The following is a 9,612-nucleotide window of genomic DNA, read 5'->3' on the forward strand; positions in this document are numbered from 1 at the left end:
ATTTATAGAATCAAGCCTGAAAACCTTTTTAATATATTAAAAATCATTTTAAATGTTCTTTACAAGGAAGTATTTGTCTGCATATCAAATCCACTATACAGAAGAAAAATGACATCAGTAACCATATTTACAAGTATATAACTAGACTAAGCACAAATGGAAATTCCCTTAAATTCTTAGTATTTAAAAATTAAATATGCTTGAAGAGTGACTTTGGACACACAGAAATGCATCTTCCTAGCTTGTAACGAGAGTTTAGTATTAATTGGTTCTACATTAAAATTTGTTTGTCTAAATGACACATCATTTGATAAATATCTCATGCTTAAGGTTAAGTAGATTCTGTGTAGGGGAAGAACAATAGATTTTTGATTAAGTATGTGCCTACTTTATTGATATGTAAGAAATAAAATGTAATTTCAGTATTCTGCTATAATTATATTCTTATAAATAAACTAACCATTTTATTATTGTTGCATTATTTAATTATGTTATTATTCTCTTTATTAGTCATTTGAAAACATTTCAATTGTACTGAACATAGAGGGGAGAGTTGTTTTCATATCGCAGAATGTGTCACCTCTTCTTGGCCACCATCCAGTAAGTTCTTTCATTTTTTGGGGAAAAGGGTCACTTTGGTTTTCTCTTTATAGGTTATTTCTTTTTAGTTTCATATAAGTCACTAGTGTCTAACTATGCCCATTTTATCATCATCTCTACAGGTTTCAGTGTTAATTCAATAAAAACAAATTCTAGTTTGAGGTAAAAACAATACAATTTCAATTTTGTTTGTGGTTTTGCGAAGAAGACTGGTTTTGGTTTGCTTTACCTGGAACTGATGAGTCACATAACTCAGATATTTTTGTTGTTGTTTTTGAAACAGAGTTTCTCTGTGTAGCTTTGGATCCTGTAGACCAGGCTGGCCTCAAACTCACAGAGATCCACCTGCCTCTGCCTAGCGATTGCTGGGATTAAAGGCGTACACCACCACCACCCGGCTCATACCTCAATTTATAGGGTGGCCTGCATCTCCACACAAGTATAACATGTATTTTTTGATGTAGCAGTTGCTTTGGAATCAGTCATGAGCATCTAAGTGCCTGCTGTAAGGGAAGGCAGCTCTCACCAAGATGAATGTGGTATGGGGCCTGCTAACATACTGAACGTGCAACAAGGGAATGACATGATTTATTTATGCTGGCTTACAGCATCTATTGTAGGTCGAATTTTTCTGTATCCTAATTTCTTATTTAATTTATTTAAAAAAATCTTACATCTTTTTAAATTTTATGTATACAAACATTTTGTCTGCAGGTATGTTTGTGCACCATGTACAAACCTGGTGACTGCAGAGGTCAGAAGATAGCATTAGATCACTTAGAACTGGAATGACACACACTTGTGAGCTGTTGTGTCAGTGCTGAGAACTGAATCCATGTCCTATACAAAAGTAACAAGTGCTTGTCATTGCCAATCTATCTCTCCTGTCTACCTCCCTTTTTATAAAAATGTATGTTAACTACTAAGTAGTTATGTATACATGTGTTTAATTTTTAAGATTTAAATTCATTTGTGTATGTGAAAGACAGTGAATGAATGCCACATGTGTGAAACTACCTTCAGAATTCAGAAGACAGCATTAGATCCTAAGGAGCTGGAATTCCAAGTGAGCTGTCTGACATGGATGCTATAAACTGAACTGGGATCCTCTGTAAGAACAACAAAGGCTCTTCTGAACCATCTCTCCAAGCCCCTTTTCTGCATCTTTATATTGAAGAGTAAATTATGAATAAATGAGCCATTTTCCCCTTAGATTCTTCCGTATACTAATTCTCAGGGAGAGGGGTAGGGTCTCATAAGTCCATCCCCTTAACTATTCTTAACTACCTGTAAACCACCAAGGAGGAGCATGGACTTTAGTTACTGCTAACTACCTGTAAATTCCCATGGTCTCATAGTTCTCATGAGATCCCCTCCCTCCAACATGTGATCATAGAATGGGTATGGTACATGGGTGGAGTAAAAGGGTTCATGGGAATGAGAAAGAAGATAAGGTAATGGGGCAATCCTTCTCAAAGTCTGTATCATTTGGTGAGGTTGCTATGTATATCTGAGTGGTTTTCACTGTATATTTCACATTACACAAAGTTGCCTCCTCAACCACAGATCTATAGTTGAAGCATGGAAACTATTAAAATTTATCATATATCCTAGAGTTATGTCAGAAGTAGATTAGAAACTATTCCACGGAAAACTCAAATATTATTCACCTTTTTTTCCTAATTAAATGAAATTCATCATCAGCTGAGATTACTTTTTCCTACTATATGAGGATTTCTTATTCTGATAGTGCTGGCTATATTATTCTGATGGTTTTATGTAGTTTGTTCAAAAGTTTCATACTCTTTAATATCTGTGGTAAAGCACACACACACACACACACACACACACACACACACACACGTGCTTACGCATCACATAATGTAAAGTATCTGAAGCAGAGACCTCAAACAATATGTACTTGATTACCTGAGACTGACCTAAATAAAAATAACAGTATAAGATCAAGGATGTAATTTAGTTGGTACAGTGCTTGCCCACCATATACAAAGCCCTTGTTTTGATCCAGCACTACATAAACTGGGAGAAGAAGGCTGGAGGGTGAGAATTTGAGTCTATGCAATGAGTTTAAAACCAGCCTGGCATTCATGAGATAGTGTCTAAAATGCATAAATAAAAATACGTTTGCATAAACACTAAAAGGGAATGAAAATTTGTTTATTAGACAGGATAAAGAAAGTCTACCTGAGGCAGTATTTAATGCCTTCTCATTAAATCTAATCATTATTCATTTTCATAATAAATTTTAATCTTAGAAGTTTACACAGAGTCATTCTCCTGAGTAGTCCTTAAGCAAACAAACCTTTTCATGCATACAGTTCATTATGTGAAGAGGTTCTCAGGCTTGGGACGTTTGGAGACATGAGCTTACAGCACTGTAGAGGATTAGGAATGATGAGTCTGTGGCCTTGGTTTCCAACCTCGGCCTTCTGTAGAGGCTCTTACCCTTCACTGGGCCTTTTCTGCCTTTCTGATACAAGTTTAGTATGAAGAAAAACATGCTTCTTGCCAAGATACTCAGAAAATGAAACTGACCAGTGTAAGTTCCTTTCTTCTTGTGGAATGACTGAGACCAAACTGACATTTGTGTGACAACTCATAGCTATTCAAATTTCACTTTTGAAAACGTCCTCATTTATTTTGCTGTTATTTCTTGCTTCATAAACTTTAAGTACTTTGAACTTTCTACTTGTGTAATAAGAAGAGTGAGTGCCAGACATAGAAAAAAATAACAGAAGACTAATCTTTCTTTTTCCCCCTTCCTGCCCCTCTCCCTTCAACACTGGCCTCCCTCTTTATGTATATGTGTATACATGTACACATGCACACAGGACTATGGGATGATTGCTAATGTTCACTGTTTGACTTGGTGATTGATTATAAGGCTTATTGCAGCCCAAGTTGGTCTTGAATCATAATGGTACTCCTTTCTTGGCTTTTAAAATGCTGTGGTTACAGGTATTAACGACCATACATCTAGGAAGGATTCATGTGTATGTGTGTGATTACAATCATGAATATTTTTAAAGCACATTAGCACATATTGTACGTATATGACAAACTGTATTCTTATTGAACTCATGGAAATTATAATTCACATAATGTTCATCTTCTGTAATGTTTACTCCCCATAAAACCATTAATCACTTCATATATAGTGTCTATAAGGAAGAACATTTCTGTAGCACATTTTGTGGGATGGGTGGAAGTTGAGTTTGAAGCAGTTATGGTGTAATAAAAAGAATAATAAGCACGAATAAAATCGAGAATAATTTTTCATCTTGTAGGGAATAATGAAGGTTCACTATGTGTAAATATATAGACAGTGTCTGTTTAAGGTGATTATTTTATCATTTATTGGATGGTAAAATCAATGAAAGTCCAGATTAATAAGAGATAAATTAGTCTGGGGATTTGAATTGTATTTTATAAATGAGCCAATGAAAACATTTTTATTGAAAAGTAAGTATTTCTTTATGGTATTGGGAATTAAGCATTCCCCATCAAAATAAACAAGTTTAGATTAAAATGCAGAGAGGGTTTGGGACTTGAAAGTGTGGTGAGGAAGGTACAAAAGAGAAAGGATTCACACTGAAGAGTGAGGAAGTAAGCAAACGAAGGCAAGGCTGTGTGGTGTTTCCCATTCACATTCAGTTGCTTGGATCAAGATCCAAGACAACACTATGGAAGAATAGCTGGATTTTTTTCAGGCATGTAGCCCAGAGGGAAAGAACACATGGTGATGCTTACAATGTCGGTGATCTCTGACATGGTTAGAGAAGACTTCAACTGCTTGTGGGAGATAATGTACAGGAAAACTGTGTCCAGAATGGATTGTAGCATCGGGTATTTGTTGGGGGATAATGAAAACTGGCTGAAGCACAATGCCAATAAGCATAAATGGACAAGGGGAAAGCTAAATTTACTGATGCTAGGGAGACAGAATAGAGTAATTGCATTAGTATAGAAAGCAAAATCTTCTTGCTCTCTCTCCCTTCTCCAGGAAGATATTGTGGGGAAGAGTTTATTAAATATTCTCCTTGATGAAGAAAAAGATGAAATATCTCAGAAGATTGTTCTTAAACTTCCCTTGGCACACTCAGGTATGTATACATGGTTTTGTTTTCATTTAATTTCTGAGGTGTTGAGTGACAAGTAACACTCAATTGAATAATTTCTTGCTTTCTTACCCATTACTAATTTTACTAAAATTAGTCACTGTAGCTGCTGATCATATATTTATTTTAGTTTATAGCTTATAATATCAAACACTATTTTCCTAACATTTAAAAAATTCTCTGGAGGGGACTTGGAGAGGAGCTAATGGCTGCTTACCCTCATCTTAAGAACTAATGACAGTTGATGGATTCTGGTGGAAGGAAGTGGGTTTTCTTCAAGGATGTGGTCTCTGGCAGGCTGACCATGATCTATTGCAGTGATTCTCAACCTTCCTAATGGTATGACTCTTTAATATAGTTACTCATGCCGTGCTGAACCTAACCATAAAATTGTTTTTGTTGTGACTTCATAACTCCAATTTTGCTATTGTTATGAATTATAATGTAAATATCTGTGTTTTCCGATGGTCTTAGGTGACCCCTGTGAAAGGTTCATTTTTCTCCCAAAGGAGTTATGACCCACAGGTTAAGAACCACTTCTCTACAGGATGCTTAACTTTCAGAAGTATAAGGGTTGCACAAATTGGAATTGTGTGGGGTTTTTTTTGACACAAAATTGGGAAGTACTGGGTGGGGATGTAGAACTGGATCTGAAAGTAGCTAAGAGGACTGGGATATGAACATGATCAAAATATATCACATGCATATATGAAGTTATTAAAGAATCAATAAAAGTAATTTGTTGAAAAATCATCCCCAAACCTGTCTTGTTCTTTACCTTATACCCCAATTACAGCAGTATTTCTCTAATTGCACTAGTGCTATATAAATACCTGTGTATTATATTCTAGCTAGTACCCTATTCTACAGATTATAGCCCTGTGAGTACTAGCATTTGTGGAAAGAAAACTGTATTCCTTAAAATGTTGTCTTGAGCCAGGTGACACATGCCTTTAATCCCAGCAGTTGGGAGCTAGTGGCAGTCAGATGTCAGTAAATTCGAGGTTAGCCTGCTCTCCAGAGCAAGTTTCAGAACAGCCACGACTACATGGAGAAACCCTCTCACCCCAAAAAAATGTTGTTTTGACTACGGAAGATTTCTATTATCTGAAATAATCCATCTGACTATATAACTTTGTTTCTTGCTCTCTTTAGTTGGAAGACTTATTGAATTTTGCTGCTATTTAAGAAAAGGAATTGTAGGCCAGGATTCCCAGAACAGAGGAGTGGACAAATACGAGTATGTGAAATTCATCTTGTACCTGCAGGATTCTTATGATGGTAAGCAACCCAGCCCATGATCTTTAAATGTTGTTCAGGAATGATGTATTCCTGATTGCTAGTACACGTGTTCTTATATTATTGGTATTTACAAAATCTCTGATAACCCTACACTCACAATTTATGGCTACACTTATTGGACATTTTAAAAATAGTGGAATTTATAAGGCTATAAGGTGGAGTCATATAGAATCATGGTGGATTACATTGCTAAAGGACAACTGTCTCCTCTTACAAATAAGGATAAAATTTAAAACATATTCAAAAAAGTTTAATTCACTGCCTGGCTTAAAGGGAACTCCATGAATACTCAAAGTTACAAATGGATTTCGTAAATCACACCACAGATTTGATTAAATGATGTCTAGAATTCTAACATCCTACAAAGGGCAAATATATAAAATATAGACACTAATGTTCTGTATAGTGACCTGGGAAAAGAAGTTTTTCATTTCTCCAGAAATTTCAATAGGTAAAAATTATGCTCTTCCCACATTTATGGCATGTGTGCCATGGGGCCTGGTGTATAATTTTTGAGGTTTAAGAAAGCGCAAGCTGATAATCAACATACATAATTCAAATTAACTGCTTCAGGTCATAAAACATCTGAGGTAATCAGTGGTAAGATATGCTTTGTGCTTCAGGTACCCAAATGATTGTTCAAATATTTCTCATGTTTCTTGAAAGTTAAAGGGGAAAGATCTTTAAAAAACACTTAGACAAATCCATGCACATCTACACACACACACATACACATGCACACGCACACACACACACACACACACACACACACACACACACACACACCATATTCCTTTTAGAGAGTACCACAACAATCCATGGGGCAACAGCAAAAAACTGATTTGACATCAGTACAAATTCACGTTGATTTTCAGTATGAGTGCCTCAAATTTTAGTTCTAACCATTTGAAGAGCTGGAGTGGAATGGAAGGAAGACAAGGAAAATGCCATGGTTCAGAATCTTGAAAAATGCCAATGGAATGGTAAAGGACATTGTAATGTGGCAGTTGTGTGTCTCCTTGCTTATCTGGTATATCTTTTACTTTAATTATCATTTTGTCTACCACCCTTAGAGTCGTTTGTATTTTTTGGAAACTATGGCCCTAGTAGCAGAAACATTTGGTCATCAACTCCAAGGCAGTTATGGGAGCAAAAGTACTATCTTGTGGGAACCATTTCAGTTCTTCGTACAAAGGCTGGATCAGTGAGTATGCTGCGTGTTTCTCCCTCTTTGAAGAGCACATCATTTTCAGCCTCTGGACATTAGTACACAAACACTCTGTATTCAACAAAGAGAGAAAAATGTGTATTTCTGTTAGGAAGTGAGTTTCCATGCAAACAGCTGCTCTTTTTTCCCTAGGTCGTTAACTGTAAAGGTGTTTTATCTGTCAAAGGAAAAGCTAGATTTTAGAATCCAAATGGTAGCTATAAATTCCTTTAGTTCATTTTTCGATAACATGGGATACTTTCCATGTCCTAGTTATTGTGGTAAGTGCCAGGGGGAATACACAGAGGTAGACAATAAACAAAGTATTGATGGCAAATGTCATAAGGGTGAGATTTGGTAGGGTATCTCTTTCTGGTGATTAGTGTTTGTAGTACAGGACCCCAAGGATGATAACAAAGTCAATCTTGGCAAAGAGTTCCTTGACCCCAGTTTGTAGAGTTTGAAGGAACAAAATTGGTTATGTTCTTCAAATAAGGGAAAGAGATCTGGGTATAGTGGAGACAGTCAAGAGACAGATTGTACAGAACTTCACTATCTGTAGTAATGCATATGGCATTTGTACTAAGTACACTGGCAAGCAGAGGGGGTAGTGTGATCTGGACGGAAATCACTAGGATGCTTATAGGTGGGTCATGAAAAATAAAGAAACAAGAATGAAACTGAACAGATATGGATGGCCGATCTGGATTCGTTGTAGTCCAGGATTTGGGATGAATGGAGGCACTATCAGCAGATACAGGCAGGACTAGAACATTGTAGACTGGGCAGGGCTGGTGGCCCAGATAGTAGAGCATTCAATTTTAAAATAAACCACTTCTCTGCATTGAAAGCAATGAGGAAAGTGGTATAGAGGGGAGAACTGAAGGAAGCTTGTCTGATTTGATTGCCTCGCTCATTCTTCCTTTGTACTAACCCACTGGGACCTGAATTCTATCATCTATGAGAACTCAGACTTCTAGGATGTGGGACTTGGCCCCAAGATCCACTTGCTCTTTTGAGAAATAGAAAACAAATCTTACCTGGCTCACCCACATCCCACTCGTTTCCATCACGACACCAGGAAGTCTTTTTTGTAATTTCCTCCAGTTTTTCTCTCTGGGCCGCTATGATATTGTCTCTATATTGGTGGATATTTTGGAAAACAAATACGAAGGGAACAAAGAGATAGTGGCATAAAATAGTGAGCAGTGAGCTTGAGTCAAAGAGAAGTTCTTCTGGATATACTAGTGTCAGGCTAAACCATTTTATGTGTGTGCCTTGTTTTCATACCTGTAACCCAAGTGTTTTCCTCATGTTGACATGTGGATCAGTTGTAATTTGAATATGTAATGTAAGCTATAAATGTAAAGTAAGTTTTAGCTTACAAATACATTTAGGTGCCAATTATGTGGCTGGGAGATGGTGTAGCTGTACTCTGTACAAGGCTGTAGGTTTGTTTCTCAGAGTTGCAAAATGATGATGACAACAATGGAAACTAATTTGGTAATTTTTCTTCAGGAACATCCCATTAAAATTGAACCTCCTATTATAATTGTTGACTCAGATGATGACAGTACTATACAGCATGACAGGTAAGATATCATGGCTGTAAGTAACGCTGAGCTGAAAACTATGTTTTGCTAAATAAAACCCAAGCAATAGAAAGATCATCTAAGGATTTTAATGAATCTAAAAATAACCAATTTGTTAGTGTGAACCTATCTTATTATATAATATACTTTATAGTTTTCTAACAGAATAGAGATGATTGTCCTTTTATTTTTAATTTTTAAATATTTATATAGAAAAGTGCATATTTTCTTGTCAATCTATCATTTATCTATCTGTGTGCATGTTTGATAAAAATTAATAATATTCTGCAACCAAAGCACTGGGTTGAAAAAAAGTCAGGGATGACAGAAGTTATCAATCTTCAATAATTGGTTTAAAATGAGGAAGAGGATGAGTCTGGGTCTAGTACCGTTGTCTGTTGGGCTTACAACCACATGCTCTCACAGCCCCCAAAGCCTTCCAAGACACTTTTGAATTCTGCTCTTCTGTGAACTTTCAACAAGGAACTCTACAGACACTGAAAGTGGATTAGTGGTTGCTTCTGGCCAGGTATTGCATGTGGGTGGGGACAGACAGGAATGATTGCTAGAACAGTATAGACTTTTCCTAAGATATGAAAATGTCCTTAAACTCACTTGGGGTTGGAGATTTCTCTTTGTGTTTTGCCCAGAAACTGCAAAGCTTTTGGTCACCAGCACCAAAAATAAATAAATAAATAAATAAATAAATAAATAAATTCATACATACAAAAGGACTAAAAACCTCAATCACTATATAATGTGAATGTGGCAG

The sequence above is a fragment of the Phodopus roborovskii genome, unplaced genomic scaffold (genome assembly GCF_943737965.1).
Source record: "Phodopus roborovskii unplaced genomic scaffold, PHOROB, whole genome shotgun sequence".
NCBI lineage: Eukaryota > Metazoa > Chordata > Mammalia > Rodentia > Cricetidae > Phodopus > Phodopus roborovskii.